General features: G+C 43.1%; 1 protein-coding gene across 1 annotated transcript in view; it reads right to left on the bottom strand.

The window, feature by feature from the left end:
- LOC133563738 (protein kinase C-binding protein NELL2-like) overlaps positions 1–16691 on the bottom strand; it is a 142336-nt gene that overhangs the window by 125082 nt on the left and 563 nt on the right. The window lies entirely within an intron of this gene.

Here is a 16691-nt window from a genome sequence, read left to right as displayed (position 1 = left end):
CTGGATGGTTCGCTTCCCATTTGGTCCGGATGACACAATGTCGAATATTTCCTCAAAAAATTTGAAATGTGGACTCATCAGACCACAGAAGACTTTTACACTTTGCATCAGTCCATCTTAAATGATCTCGGGCCCAGAGAAGCCGGCAGCGTTTCTGGATGTTGTTGATAAATACTCTCGCTTTGCATAGTAGAGCTTTAACTTGTACTTACAGATGTAGCGACAAACTGTATTTAGTGACAGTGGTTTTCTGAAGTGTTCCTGAGCCCATGTGGTGATATCCTTTAGAGATTGATGTCGGTTTTTTATACGGAGCCACCTGAGAGATCAAAGGTAATGGTCATTCAATGTTGGTTTCCGGCCAAACGGCTTTTGTGGAGTGATATCTCCAGATTCTCTGAACCTTATTTCCCCCCCAAAAATTGAAATGTGGACTCATCAGACCACTGACCACTTTTCCACTTTGCATCAGTCCATCTTAAATGATCTTGGGCCCAGAGAAGCCGGCGGCGTTTCTGGATGTTGTTGATAAATACTCTCTCTTTGCATAGTAGAGCTTTAACTTGCACTTACAGATTTAGTGACAAACTGTATTTATTGACAGTTTTTTTTTAAGTGTTCCTGAGCACATGTGGTGATATCCTTTAGAGATTGATGTCGATTTTTGATACAGTGCCACCTGAGAGATCAAAGGTGATGGTCATTCAATGTTGGTTTCCGGTCAAACGGCTTTTGTGGAGTGATTTCTCCAGATTCCCTGAACCTTATTTCCCCCCCAAAAATTGAAATGTGGACTCATCAGACCACAGACCACTTTTCCACTTTGCATCAGTCCATCTTAAATGATCTTGGGCCCAGAGAAGCCGGCGGCGTTTCTGGATGTTGTTGATAAATACTTTCGCTTTGCATATCAGAGCTTTAACTTGCACTTACAGATGCAGCGACAAACTGTATTTAGTGACAGGGTTTTTTTAAGTGTTCCTGAGCACATGTGGTGAAATCCTTTAGAGATTGATGTCGGTTTTTGATACGGAGCCACCTGAGAGATCAAAGGTAATGGTCATTCAATGTTGGTTTCCGGCCAAACGGCTTTTGTGGAGTGATATCTCCAGATTCTCTGAACCTTATTTCCCCCCCAAAAATTGAAATGTGGACTCATCAGACCACAGACCACTTTTCATCAGTCTATCTTAAATGATCTTGGGCCCAGAGAAGCCGGCGGCGTTTCTGGATGTTGTTGATAAATACTTTCGCTTTGAATAGTAGAGCTTTAACTTGCACTTACAGATGCAGCGACAAACTGTATTTAGTGACAGGGTTGTTTTAAGTGTTCCTGAGCACATGTGGTGATATCCTTTAGAGATTGATGTCATTTTTTGATACGGAGCCACCTGAGAGATCGAAGGTAACGGTCATTCAATGTTTGTTTCCGGCCAAACAGCTTTTGTGGAGTGATTTCTCCAGATTCTCTCAACCTTATTTCCCAAAAACAATTTGAAATGTGGACTCATCAGACCGCACAACACTTTTACACTTTGCATCAGTCCATCTTAAATGATCTCGGGCCCAGAGAAGCCGGACATGACAATACACTAAATCTCTCGTTCATTGCCTAATAATTGTAAATCAATTTACGGGAAGTAGGTAGATCTAGTTCAACTCCCCAGATATAACATGCACTAAAAAGTCAGGGAAAAATATAATTGTACAAAACCCAAAACCAGTGAAGTTGGAACATTGTGTACGTTTGTAATTTGTCAATGAAAACAGAACACAATGGTAAATTGGTTATACATGTATAGCACTTTTCTACCATCAAGGTACTCAAAGCATTTTGAAACTATTTCCACATTCACCCATTCACACACACATTCACACACTGATGGCGGGAGCTGCCATGCAAAGCCCGAACCAGGACCCATCAGGAGCGAGACCAATTTTTGAAGCTTTTGATGGGGAAATCTTTCCCATTCTTGCTTGATGTACACCTTAAGTTGTTCAACAGTCTCCGTTGTGGTATTTTAGGCTTCATAATGCAAAAAATATTTTCAATGGGAGACAGGTCTGGACTACACAGGCAGACCAGTCTAGTACCGGCACTCTTTTACTATGAAGCCACGCAGTTGTAACACATGACTTGGCATCGTTTTGCTGAAATAAGCAGGGGCGTCCATGATAATGTTGCTTGGATGGCAACATATGTTGCTCCAAAACTTGTATGTACCTTTCAGCATTAATGGTGAACAGATGTGTAAGTTACCCATGCCTTGGGCACTAATGCACCCCCATGTCATCACAGATGCTGGCATTTGAACTTTGCGCCTATAACAATCCGGATGCTTCTTTTCCTCTTTGTTCCAGAGGATACGACATCCGCAGTTTTCAAAAACAATTTTAAACGTGGACTCGTCAGACCTCAGAACAATTTTCCACTCTGCATCAGCTCAGGCCCAGCGGAGCTGGCGGCGTTTCTGGGTGTTGTTGATAAATGTCTTCGGATTTGCATAGTAGTTTTAACTTGCACTTACAGATGTAGCGACCAACTGTAATTTACTGACAGTGGTTTTCTGAAGTGTTACTGAGTGTTCGCTTTTTGATGCAGTTCCGGTTTAGGGATCGGAGGTCCGTAATATCATCGCTTATGTGCAGTGATTTCTCCAGATTTTCTAAACTTTGATGATAGATGGTGAAATCCCTAAGTTCCTTGCAATAGCTTGTTGAGAAATGTTGTTATTAAACTGTTCGACCATTTGCTCACCAATGGCACCCAACTGTTCCCAATTAGCCTGTTCACCTGTGGGATGTTCCAAATAAGTGTTTCATGAGCATTACTCAACTTTCTCAGTCTTTTTTAACCATGTTGCAGGCATCAAATTCCAAATGAGCTAATATTTGCAAAAAAATAAAGTTTTCCAGTTCGAACGTTAAATATCTTGTCTTTGCAGTCTATTTAATTGAATATAGGTTGAAAAGGATTTGCAAATCATTCTATTTTGTTTTTATTTACTATTTACACAACGTGACAACTTCACTGGTTTTGAGTTTTGCATTAACTTAGTTTTTATCAATCAGCATGAGAAGTGACTCCACTTGTATTTGTGTGCGTCTCTGCGTCCTGCAATTCAGTGCGGCGATTTGGCAAGAGGAACAGCGAGTAACTGCAACTGAGGCGAACGTTCAACAAATTTGGAGCCTATCCCAGCTGTACTTGGGCAGAAGGCGGGGTACACACTGGACACGTGGACACCTCATCTCAGGACCAACACAGATACACAACATTCACACACTAGGGCCAGTTTAGTGTTGCCAAATGTTAGAATAAACATGTATGAATAGTATCACACAACTTTAGTATGCTTAAAGTTAATTACTGTAGTTATTAGCTATTGTGCTTGAGCTGTACTTTTTCTATCTGTGCAAGGACAAAATCTTCATGTCTGAGGGGTGGCCTCAGCTGCAGATGTTATCTTTGTTTTAGCCCACTAACAGCCAAGGACTTCAAGGACCACAACGAAGATAAGACGACAGCACGCAGACGATGCAGACAAGGCAAAATCACAAGGCCCCAGCACATTCCGTCACGTATTGTGCGTCCACGACCTGCATTGCATAATATATGTGACCACTCCTTTTAGAGGCGGCCTCAGTGATGTTGACTGTGGAACTCCTGAGTAAAAAAAGTGACGCGGGACCTGAACCTTAGAGCGTAGGGCGAGACTGTGACTAAGTGTGAAGCTCCATGATTTCTCCTCATTAACTAAATTAAACTCTGTCTTTGCATGGTTCCTTGCTTCTTGTCTGTTTAATAGATGTCATCAGTGTTTGAACCTGACACCAATCAATTTATCCCCAAATGTATTGTCGTTGGAGGTGGGAAGAAGCCGGAGTACCCGGAGAGAATATGCAAACTCCACACAGAAATACCCAGAGCCCAGGAATCGAACCCAGGACCCTCTTATTGTGAGGCACAAGCACCAACTATGGTGACACCGTGCTGCCCAAGAAAGTTTCATTTGAAATAAAAAAATAGTATTAAATATAAGGCGCACCTAAAATCTCTTTTTTTCCCTCCAAACCTGACAATGCGCCTTATAACCCGGTGTGCCTAATGTGTAATGATAAGTGTGACAAGTAGATGGCAGTCAAACATAAGAGATAAGTGTAGGCTGCACTCTGATGGCAATATGTCTTAAGTAAACATCACCAATATTTTATATGTTCCATTGAAAATATGGAACACTACATAGGTGCTCCAAACTCTATCAAAATGTTTTAGTACGACTTTGGTAAGCTATGAAGCCACATCACTTGAAGGATTGTCGGTGCATTAAACATAAGAGTATTATTACGGTGTGTGCATAAGGTAACACATTATCTGGCACTTTGTTTCACAATATTATGCAAAAGCAACTTTTCTTACCTTCAAGTACCTGCTGATCTGTATTTGGGATCTGCGTAAATCCTATAAAATGTTGTGCGCATCAGTTGTTGTAGTCTGTGATGACAGCGTAGTGGATAAGCTTATACTTTTTCTGTATCTTTCTCTATCGATTATAGGGCGCAATAAAGGAATCATATTGTTCTATATTTGTTTTCTAAATGTAAAACACTTGCTTGTGGTCTACATAACATGTAATGGTGGTTGTTTGGTCAAAATGTTGCATTGATGATGTTTTACAGATCGTCTTCAAGCCGCTTTCTGACGCTTGTGGGTGGTCTTATTTACGTGGCTCACCTTTGACAGCGACTTCTCCCCGTCATCTTTGTTGTAGCGGTGTAGCGTGCAAGGACGGGAATGGAAGAAGTGTCAAAATATGGAGCTTACTGTTTTCAAGCAGCAGCATCTAATCATCCGTGTCCCGTGAAAAAATGTACGACCGGAGCTCTAATAACTAAAGTTCCTAGGGTGAATAATGTAAACTCACTACATCGATATGTTTTAGCGCTTTCATGGCCAGTTTACTGACGGATATAAGTAAGAATTTTACACTACTTTATATTAGAAAGGGCAACAGCGGAGGAAGAATGTTTCATGACAAGAAGATAGAGAAAAAGAAGAAGCTTATCGACTACGCCGTCGGCGTGGACGCGTGCAAATTTTCAGGACTTATGCAGATCCCAAATGCAGATCAGCGTGTACCGGGAGGTAAGAAAAGTTGCTTTTGCATGATATTGCAAAACAAAATGCCAGATAATATGTCTTACCTTATACACACACACCATAATATTACTCCTATGTTGAATGCGCTGACAAACCTTCAAGCGGCGCAGCTTCAAAGCTTGCCAAAGTCGTACTACAACATTTTGAAATATTTTTACGCGCCGTGTGTAATGTTCTATATTTTCAATGGAATATTGAAAATATTAACTTAAGACATATTGCCATCATCGTGGCAATATACACTTATCTCTTATGTTTGACTGCCATCTACTGGTCACACTTATCATTGCACCATGTACCTAATAAAAAAGCTTTGAGGTGGGGAAGCTCAACCAAATGTATTCCTTTTATTAGGCGCACCAGGTTATAAGGCGCACTGTCCAGTTTTGAGAAAAAAAAAAACAAGCCTAGTGGTTAGGGTGTCTGCCCTGAGTTCGGTAGGACGTGAGTTCAAACCCTGGCCGAGTCATACCAAAGACTATAAAAATTGGACCCATTACCTCCCTGCTTGTCACTCAGCATCAAGGGTTGGAATTGGGGGGTTAAATCACCAAAAATGATTCCCGGGCGTGGCCACTGCTGCTGCCCACTGCTCCGCTCACCTCCCAGGGGGTGATCAAGGGGATGGATGAAATGCAGAGGACAAATTTCTCTAAAACTAATGTGTACGTGACAATCATTGGTACTTTAACTTAACATTATAGGCCTACTGAAATTATATTTTCTTATTTAAACGGGGATAGCAGGTCCATTCTATGTGTCATAGTTGATCATTTCGCGATATTGCCATATTTTTGCTGAAAGGATTTAGTAGAGAACATCCACGATAAAGTTCGCAACTTTTGGTCGCAAATAAAAAAGCTTTGCCTTTACCGGAAGTCGCAGACGATGAGGGCTCCTCACGTCCTCACATTGTTTACAATGGGAGCCTCCAGCAGCAAGAGCTATTTGGACCGAGAAAACGACAATTTCCCCATTAATTTGAGCGAGGATGAAATATCCGTGGATGATGATATTGATAGGGAAGGACTAGAAAAAAAATAAGAATAAAAATAAAGTAAAAAAAGAAAAAGGGGGACGGATTCAGATGTTTTTAGACACATTTACTAGGATAATTCTGGGAAATCCCTTATCTTTCGATTGTGTTGCTAGTGTTTTAGTGAGATTAATTAGTACCTAATAGTCGGAGGGGTGTGTCCACGGGTGTCTTGAGGCCAGTCTCTGAAACATTGGCTTCAAGACGGCTTAGCGAAGTGGGTAGAGCGGCCGTGCCAGAAACCTGAGGGTTGCAGGTTCGCTTCCCACCTATTGACATCCGAAAAGTGCTGCCGTTGTGTCCTTGGGCACCCTTTCCCCCGGTGCCGCTCACACTGGTGAATGAATGATGAATGAATGATAGTTGGTGGTCGTCAGTCTACCCCAGGGCAGCTGTGGCTAAAAACGTAGCTTACCACCACCAGGTGTGAATGAATGATGGGTTCCCACTTCAATGTGAGCGCTTTGAGTATCTAAAATAGAAAAGCGCGATATAAATCTAATCCACTATTATTATTATTATAAGTCACGGCAGCTGCATGGATGGCGCAAACTCCACAGATCTCCGGTAAGAGGCGACTTTTTACCACAATTTTCTCACCGAAACCTGCCGGTTGACAAGTGGTCGGGAACCATGTTCGCTTGACCGCTCTGATCCACAGTAAAGTTTCACCTCCGGGAATTTTAAACAAGGAATCACCGTGTGTTTGTGTGGCTAAAGGCTAAAAGTTTCCCACCTCCATCGTTCTACTTTGACTTCTCCATTATTAATTGAACAAATTGCTAAAGATTCAGCAACACAGATGCCCGGAATACTGTGTAATTGCGCGATGAAAAGAGACGACTTTTAGCCGTAAGTGGTGCTGCGCTAATATTTCCTGACAGTCCGCAACGTTTTCAACAAGAAACTCCATCCATCCATCCATCTTCTTCTGCTTATCCGAGGTAGGGTCGCGGGGGCAACAGCCTATGCAGGGAAACCCAGACTTCCCTTTCCCCAGCCACTTCGTCTAGCTCTTCCCGGGGGATCCCGAGGCGTTCCCAGGCCAGCCGAGAGACATAGTCTTCCCAACGTGTCCTGGGTCTTCCCCGTGGCCTCCTACCAGTTGGACAATAACACAGTCCGATACGCCATACTCTCTGAGCACTCCCCACAGGACTTCCCGAGGGACACGGTCGAATGCCTTCTCCAAGTCCACAAAGCACATGTAGACTGGTTGGGCAAACTCCCATGCACCCTCAAGAACCCTGCCGAGAGTATAGAATTGGTCCACAGTTCCATGACCCGGACGAAAACCACACTGTTCCTCCTGAATCCGAGGTTCGACTATCCGGCGTAGCCTCCTCTCCAGTACACTTGAATAAACCTTACCGGGAAGGCTGAGGAGTGTGATCCCACGATAGTTGGAACACACACTCCGGTCCCCCTTCTTAAAGAGAGGAACCACCACCCCGGTCTGCCAATCCAGAGGTACCGCCCCCGATGTCCACATGATGCTGCAGAGTATTGTCAACCAAGACAGCCCCACAGCATCCAGAGCCTTAAGGAACTCCCCCGGGGGTGGACGAGAAACAAGATACAAGAAACTCTGCAGGAAATTTAAAATTGCAATTTAGTCAACTAAAGCGGCCGTACTGGCATGTGTTGCAATGTTAATATTTCATCATTGATATATAAACTATCAGACTGCGTGGTCGGTAGTAGTGGGTTTCAGTAGGCCTTTAAGTGCACTTTATAGTCCGGAATATACGGTATATGTAACCAGTCTGGATTCGCCCAATGGGCAAACCAGGGTGTGCAGGTTAGAGTGCAACAAACCAAAAGCCCTAGCTGTCAGCTCGCTGACCAGCACAACACTTAATGTGTCAGAAAGCGAGATTTTACATGTTAACACTACTATATTTTGGCACGGACCTGGGTACCAAACCACAAGTGTAAACGCAGCTTTAGTGAAAAATAAGCTATTGCCGGTTAAAATATGGGGTGGGGGGGGGGGGGCACATGGACCCTCCCTGTACAACTTGTTTAGTTGTCGCCTGCAGAGATTCTAGCATGTTCCTCCATAAATATTTTAACTATTATGGAGTTTCACACTTGATAGAGAGCATTTCTCAACAGAAAGGGAACATCATTTATAAAAGTGCCCTCCAGCAAGGCTGTAAAAGACACACGTTTTAGCGGAAAAAGCTGCAATGTACAGCAATTTGTCTGCAGGCTGCTGGGTTTGCACACGTAACCGAGGTGAAATAACAACGCTGGACCATAAAGCCAAAAGACACATGTCGTTTAAAAATTCCATTACACTGACAGAAGAGCCAACTTTGAATAAAGAAAGTCCTTTTCCAGTCTGTTTGCCCCAGTTGAAGCAATTCTGCAGCTCTTTGAACGAGAGAGAAACAATCTGCGCCCACTTAATGAATCCTTACCCTAGGAGGCCCGGATCGTCTTTGCTTACAAGGTAGGATGTTTCCTCATGTCTTTTTTAATCCCTGCTGCAGCAACACCTTATCGGGGAATCTCCTCTTTGCAGCACGGAGTAAAAAAACATTAAAGCATTTCCAGTCCATCCTTCGGAGATAAAGAGCACTTTTAATGTATACCCTTGAACGGAGACACGCCGCTGTCCCGCGGAGACGCACAAAAGACAAAGACCAGTTCCCTCGGAGATTTGCGTGAGTATTTCTTCCCCAGATAAGTAGTTGCTTGGCGAGCACAACATCGACTCAAGCGGAGAAAACTTTCTGACCTTCACGAGCCAAATCATTAAAAGGGCATAATTCCTTTTGGGCCATAGTCCCGTTTTGAAAACGTGTTAAGTTATTTTTAGACAGCTGATATAAATGTTTTAAAATGTAATATCGGAAATTATTGGTATCTTTTTCAAAACGTAAAATTTATGACTTTTTTTTAAACACCGCCGTACGGAGTGGTACACGGAAGTAGGGAGAAGTACAGAGCGCCGATAAACCTTGAAGGCACATTATCTACGGTTTTCACACACACACACACAAGTGAATGCATGCATACTTGCTCAACAGCCATACAGGTCACACTGAGGGTGGCCGTATAAACAACCTTAACATTGTTACAAATATGTGCCACACTATGAACCCACACCAAACAAGAATGACAAACACATTTCGGGAGAACATCAGCACCATAACGCAACATAAACACAACAGAACAAATACCCAGAACCCCTTACAGCACTAACTCTTCTGGGACGCTACAATATATACCCCCTGCTTTGCTCTACCCCCTCCCCCCTCAATACCACCCCCGCAACCCCGCCCACCTCAACCTCCTTATGCTCTCTCAGGGGGAGCATGTCCCGAATTCCAAACTGCTGTTTTGAGGCATGTTTAAAAAAAATAATGCCCTTTGTGCATACTTGCCAACCCTCCCGGATTTTCCGGGAGACTCCCGAAATTCAGCGCCTCTCCCAAAAACCTCACAGGACAAATTTTCTCCTGAAAATCTCCCGAGATTTAGGCGGAGCTGGAGGCCACGCCCCCTCCAGCTCCATGAGGACCTGAGTGACGTGTCTGCGAGTGTGTCTGCCCAATGACGTTGTAACTGTAGAATGATCGAGGGCGAGTTCTTGGTTTCTTATGTGGGTTTATTGTTAGGCAGTTTCATTAACGTCCTCTCAGCACAGTAACAACACACAACAACAGCAGTCACGTTTCCGTCTACCACTCTACCGTAAGGCAGTTTGTCTGCCGTAAACAGCCTGTGACACTCTTAAACAGGACAATACTACCATCTACTGTACATGATGCACCACAACACCTCCAGGCAACTTCAACCCTTTAATCCTCCTCCATTCACATCCCATCTCCCCGGATTGTAAATAAACTAATGTAAATAATTAAATGTATTTCTAATGTATATACTTGTTCTTATGCTACCTGAACTCACTATGTTCTCTGCTCACTGTACATATCCTACTAAGTCAGACCTACACTGTTTCAATGTCCATTTCTCTGTTGATGCAATTGTTGATGACTGAAGTACTGATATCAACCAAAGTTCCTCATCCCACCCCCCGGATTGTAAATAATTCAATGTATATACTATGATGATTAACTTGTGTGATGACTGTATTATGCTGATAGTATATATTTGTACCACGACTTAAACAAGTTGAAAAACGTATTGCGGTGTTACCATTTAGTGGTCAATTGTACGGAATATGTACTGTACTGTGCAATCTACTAATAACATTTTCAATCAATCAATCATGCATATGTGACAAAAACATCTACTTTAGAAAGTGCAGTGCACAAGTGCGCACACAATATATATATATATATATATATATATACATATATATATATATATATATATATATATATATATATATATACATATATATATATATATATATATATATATATATATATATATATACATATATATATATATATATATATATATATATATATATATATATATATATATACATATATATATATATATATATATATATATATATATATATACATATATATATATATATATATATATATATATATATATATACATATATATATATATATATATATATATATATACATATATATATATATATATATATATATATATATATACATATATATATATATATATATATATATATATATACATATATATATATATATATATATATATATATATATATGTATATATATATATATATATATATATATATATATATATATATATATATATATATATATATATATATATATATATATATATATATATATATATATATATATATATATATATATATACATACACACATACATACACACAGTCCGGCCCCTAGCCAAATTGTTTTAATTGTAATTTTGCAGAATTTAACTCAATGTGCATGAATAGTTTCAGTTCAAAATAGTTTGAAATGTCACATATTATATGTTTAGATATTATCTGTCAATTTATTGTGCTGTGTCAACTGTACTACTATATGAGTAAGTATTTGCTCTTGTTTCATTGACAATAAAACAGCAAAGTCCATTTGGCTGTCGTCTGTTTTAATTATGAGGCACAATTGTGTCAAAGTCATGATTTTTTTATTTCATGCTTGAAATAAGAAATGATTACTTTGTGAGTGTTAATGACAGCTTTGCAACACTTGATATTCCAGTTTCAAGCATGTTTTATTCAATATAGGTCATCAAATCTCAGCAACAAGCTGTTGTATCTTACTGAGATCATTTAGGACCAAAAGCCTTAAAACAAGTAAAACACTCCAACATAAAACCTGCTTAGTGAGAAGAACTATCTCATCAGACATAAAATAAGCCAATATCACCCTTATTTGAGATATTTCATCTTACTTAGATTTCAGCTTTTGCAAAAGTACTGAAAAGTATCAACATAATTGTAGCACTGCCATTGGGGCTTCACGGTGGCAGAGGGGTTAGTGCGTCTGCCTCACAATACGAAGGTCCTGCAGTCCTGGGTTCAAATCCAGGCTCGGGATCTTTCTGTGTGGAGTTTGCATGTCCTCCCCGTGAATGCGTGGGTTCCCTCTGGGTACTCCGGCTTCCTCCCACTTCCAAAGACATGCACCTTGGGGATTGGTTGATTGGCAACACTAAATTGGCCCTAGTGTGTGAATGTGAGTGTGAATGTTGTCTGTCTATCTGTGTTGGCCCTGCGATGAGGTGGCGACTTGTCCAGGGTTTACCCCGCCTTCCGCCCGATTGTAGCTGAGATAGGCGCCAGCGCCCCCCGCGACCCCAAAAGGGAATAAACGGTAGAAAATGGATGGATGGTATTGGTACCAAAACATTGGTATGGGGACAACACTACTTGTGTGTTACATCGAGCACTCACAGTGTGGCGAGAAATCTTCCAATCCATTATATCCATCCCTAATGGACTGCGAGCTGAGGCAAATTGAAAGTGACATTGTGATGAGATACAACATCCAGGGTATGCACAAGAGTCTGTGTGGTTGTTGCTGCTCAAATTTTGTGTCAATGAACGCGTGCTCATGGGCCCGTCAAAACAGTGGGAGAATTGTGAAGATTTGTGTTTTAGACACTTCCTATGTTCACATCTGCCATCCATCGCAGCAGATGTACGGCTCCCTTGGACCCTTGACTTCAGTGTTTTGTGTTATTTAGCTATTTGGGGTTATTACTTGCCTGCACTCTGAGCACTGCAGGTGAGTCCAGATGTAATTGCTCCCTGGCTGCGGCTGCTGCTGCTCAGGGCGTAGGCGGACAAACAATCAATTATGGACAGCCAGTCACCAGGGAACGTGTCTTCTCCTGCTTGACTCGCTTCAGCCCTATGACAAAACATCGACCTTGGGCCGCTCTACGGAAAACACATCACTTCTCATCTTTAACTCCATGATGACAGCCCCTTTGCAATCACTGCCCTCTTACTGCACCAACAGGAGGAAAGGCCTACTGAAAGCCACTACTACCGACCACGCAGTCTGATAGTTTATATCAGATCATTATCCATGCGTTTGTTACGTCTCGTCTCGATTACTGTAACGTATTATTTTCGGGTCTCCCCATGTCTAGCATTAAAAGATTACAGTTGGTACAAAATGCGGCTGCTAGACTTTTGACAAGAACAAGAAAGTTTGATCACATTACGCCTGTACTGGCTCACCTGCACTGGCTTCCTGTGCACTTAAGATGTGACTTTAAGGTTTTACTACTTACGTATAAAATACTACACGGTCTAGCTCCATCCTATCTTGCCGATTGTATTGTACCATATGTCCCGGCAAGAAATCTGCGTTCAAAGGACTCCGGCTTATTAGTGATTCCCAAAGCCCAAAAAAAGTCTGCGGGCTATAGAGCGTTTTCATTTCGGGCTCCAGTACGCTGGAATGCCCTCCCGGTAAAAGTTCGAGATGCCACCTCAGTAGAAGCATTTAAGTCTCACCTTAAAACTCATTTGTATACTCTAGCCTTTAAATAGACACCCTTTTTAGACCAGTTGATCTGCCGTTTCTTTTCTTTTTCTCCTATGTCCCACTCTCCCTTGTGGAGGGGGTCCGGTCCGATCCGGTGGCCATGTACTGCTCGCCTGTGTATCGGCTGGGGACATCTCTACGCTGCTGATCCGCCTCCGCTTGGGATGGTTTCCTGCTGGCTCCGCTGTGAACGAGACTCTCGCTGCTGTGTTGTATCCGCTTCGGATTGGACTCTTGCGACTGTGTTGGATCCATTATGGATTGAAGTTTCACAGTATCATGTTGGACCCGCTCGACATCCATTGCTTTCCTCCTCTCCAAGGTTCTCATAGTCATCATTGTCACCGACGTCCCACTGGGTGTGAGTTTTCCTTGCCCTTATGTGGGCCTACCGAGGATGTCGTAGTGGTTTGTGCAGCCCTTTGAGACACTAGTGATTTAGGGCTATATATGTAAACATTGATTGATTGATATATCAACGATGAAATATTAACATTGCAACACATGCCAATACGGCCGGTTTAGTTTACCAAATTGCAATTTTAAATTTCCCGGGAGTTTCTTGTTGAAAACATCGCGGAATGTTGACGTATACGCGTGACGTCACGGACTGTGAGGAAATATTAGCGCTGCGCACACACACAGCTAAAAGTCGTCTGCTTTAACCGCATAATTACACAGTATTTTGGACATCTGTGTTGCTGAATCTTTTGCAATTTGTTCATTTAATAATGGAGACTATGGAGAACAATGCTGTTGGTGGAAAGCAGAGGATTCCAGCTGTTTTTAGCACCGAGACCCAGTCGGCGTTTCTTTGTTTGTTGTGAAAGCAGAGCGGTCAAACGAACATGAAGTGAAGTGAAGTGAATTATATTTATATAGCGCTTTTCTCAAGTGACTCAAAGCGCTTTTACATATCCATCCATCCATCCATCTTCTTCCGCTTATCCGAGGTCGGGTCGCGGGGGCAGCAGCCTAAGCAGGGAAACCCAGACTTCCCTCTCCCCTGCCACTTTGTCTAGCTCTTCCTGGGGAATCCCGAGGCATTCCCAGGCCAGCCGGGAGACATAGTCTTCCCAACGTGTCCTGGGTCTTCCCCGTGGCCTCCTACCGGTTGGACGTTCCCTAAACACCTCCCTCGGGAGGAGTTCGGGTGGCATCCTGACCAGATGCCCGAACCACCTCATCTGGCTCCTCTCGATGTGAAGGAGCAGCGGCTTTACTTTGACTTCCTCCCGGATGGCAGAGCTTCTCACCCTATCTCTAAGGGAGAGCCCCGCCACACGGCGGAGGAAATTAATTTCGGCCGCATGTACCCGTGATCTTATCCTTTCGGTCATGACCCAAAGCTCATGACCATAGGTGAGGATGGGAACGTAGATCGACCGGTAAATTGAGAGCTTTGCCTTCCGGCTCAGCTCCTTCTTCACCACAACGGATCGGTACAACGTCCGCATTACTGAAGACGCCGCACCGACCCGCCTGTCAATCTCACGATCCACTCTTCCCCCACTCGTGAACAAGACTCCTAGGTACTTGAACTCCTCCACTTGGGGCAGGGTCTCCTCCCCAACCCGGAGATGGCACTTTTACAATGTGACACCCAATATCTAAGTTACATTTAAACCAGTGTGGGTGGCACTGGGAGCAGGTGGGTAAAGTGTCTTGCCCAAGGACACAACGGCGGTGACTAGGATGGCACAAGCGGGAATCGAACCTGCAACCCTCAAGTTGCTGGCACGGCCACTCTACCAACCGAGCTATGCCGCCCCACTCTACGTCAACCAGCATGTTTTTGGATGGGGAAATTGTGATATATATCTTACCGGAGACATCCGTGGATTATTTGTCATTTTGCAGCAGCTGTGAGCTTGGCTCCTCGGCTTCTCTCTGACACACTGTGTGTTCAACGCAGCCATCCGACCTCAAGGTATATCTTTACAATCTTTACTTTACAATCTCTAAAACCTCACTATAACACTATTAAAACAATAAGCAGATAAGGGATCTTCCAGAATTATCCTAGTAAATGTGTGTAATTACATCTGAAAGGTTTACACTGCCGTCGCCCGGAGCTGTCGCTTTTTTTAAAATTTTTTTTTTCAGCCGAATCTTTCGTCCACGCTCCAATTAATGGGGAAATTGTCGCTTTCTCAGTCAGAATCGCTCGCGCTGCTGGCGTCCAGAAATTGTATTCAATGGGTGGATGTGAGGAGTCCGACAATCTGTGACGTCACCCGCACTACTTCCGGGAAAGGCAGGGCTTTTTTAAGAGCGACCAAAAGTTGCAAACTTTATCGTCAATGTTCTCTACTAAATCCTTTCAGCAAAAATATGGCCATATCGTGAAATGATCAAGTATGACACATAAAATGGACCTGCTATCCCCGTTTGAATAAGAAAATCTCATTTCAGTAGGCCTTTAAGGTCGTGTGGCAAAGAATTAGAGCCTAAGAATACCACAGTGGTACCTTGGTTCTCATCCGCCCCACTTTTCGTTTGATTCGATTTCGTATACTGTCTATGAATGTTCTCATTCATCCAGGTCATTGTCATCTCAGGGCATTTAATGGATCGCAACTGGACTGTTTGGTTTGTCTTACAACAGGCCTGGGCAATTTTTTTTTGACTCGGGGACCACATTTAGAGAAAAAAAATGTGTCTGGGGGCCGGTATATCTATTTTTATGAACACTAATACAAAACCTCAAAACAATGTCTGATTGAATGGTAGAAACGTTATAGCAGACTGCTTTAACTACGTAATGGAATTTAAAAAGTTTTCTATGAAGGATAAAACACTGAATATTGACAACATATGAACGTCAGACCCCCTTTCGATCGACACATTTTACAATCAACTGAATCCATCCATCCATCCATCCACCTTCTTCCGCTTATCATAGGTCGGGTCGCGGGGGCAGAAGCCTAAGTAGGGGAGCCCAGACTTTCCTCTCCCCAGCCACTTCGTCTAGCTCTTCCCGGGGGATCCCGAGGTGTTCCCAGGCCAGCCGGGAGACATAGTCTTCCCAACATGTCCTGGGTCTTCCCCATGGGCTCCTACCGGTTGGACGTGCCCTAAACACCTCCCTAGGGAGGCATTCGGGTGGCATCCTGACCAGATGCCTGAACCACCTCATCTGTCTTCTCTCGATGTGGAGGAGCAGCGGCTTTACTTTGAGTTCCTCCCGGATGGCAGAGCTTCTCACCCTATCTCTAAGGGAGAGCCCCGCCACCCGGCGAAGGAAACTCATTTTGGCCGCTTGTACCTGTGATCTTGACGTTTCGGTCAAAACCAAAAGCTCATGAAAGATGGGAACGTAGATGGACCGGTAAATTAAGAGCTTTGCCTTCCGGCTTAGCTCCTTCTTCACCACAATGGATCGATACAGCGTCCGCATTACTGAAGACGGCGCAACGATCCGCCTGTCAATCTCGCGATCCACTCTTCCCTGACTCGTGAACAAGACTCCTAGGTACTTGAACTCCTCCACTTGGGGCAGGGTCTCCTCCGCAACCCGGAAATGGCATTCCACCCTT

Source organism: Nerophis ophidion, linkage group LG12, assembly GCF_033978795.1.
Source record: "Nerophis ophidion isolate RoL-2023_Sa linkage group LG12, RoL_Noph_v1.0, whole genome shotgun sequence".
Lineage (NCBI taxonomy): Eukaryota > Metazoa > Chordata > Actinopteri > Syngnathiformes > Syngnathidae > Nerophis > Nerophis ophidion.
Note: the sequence above shows the minus strand (reverse complement) of the source record. Positions and strands in the feature narration are given on the sequence as shown.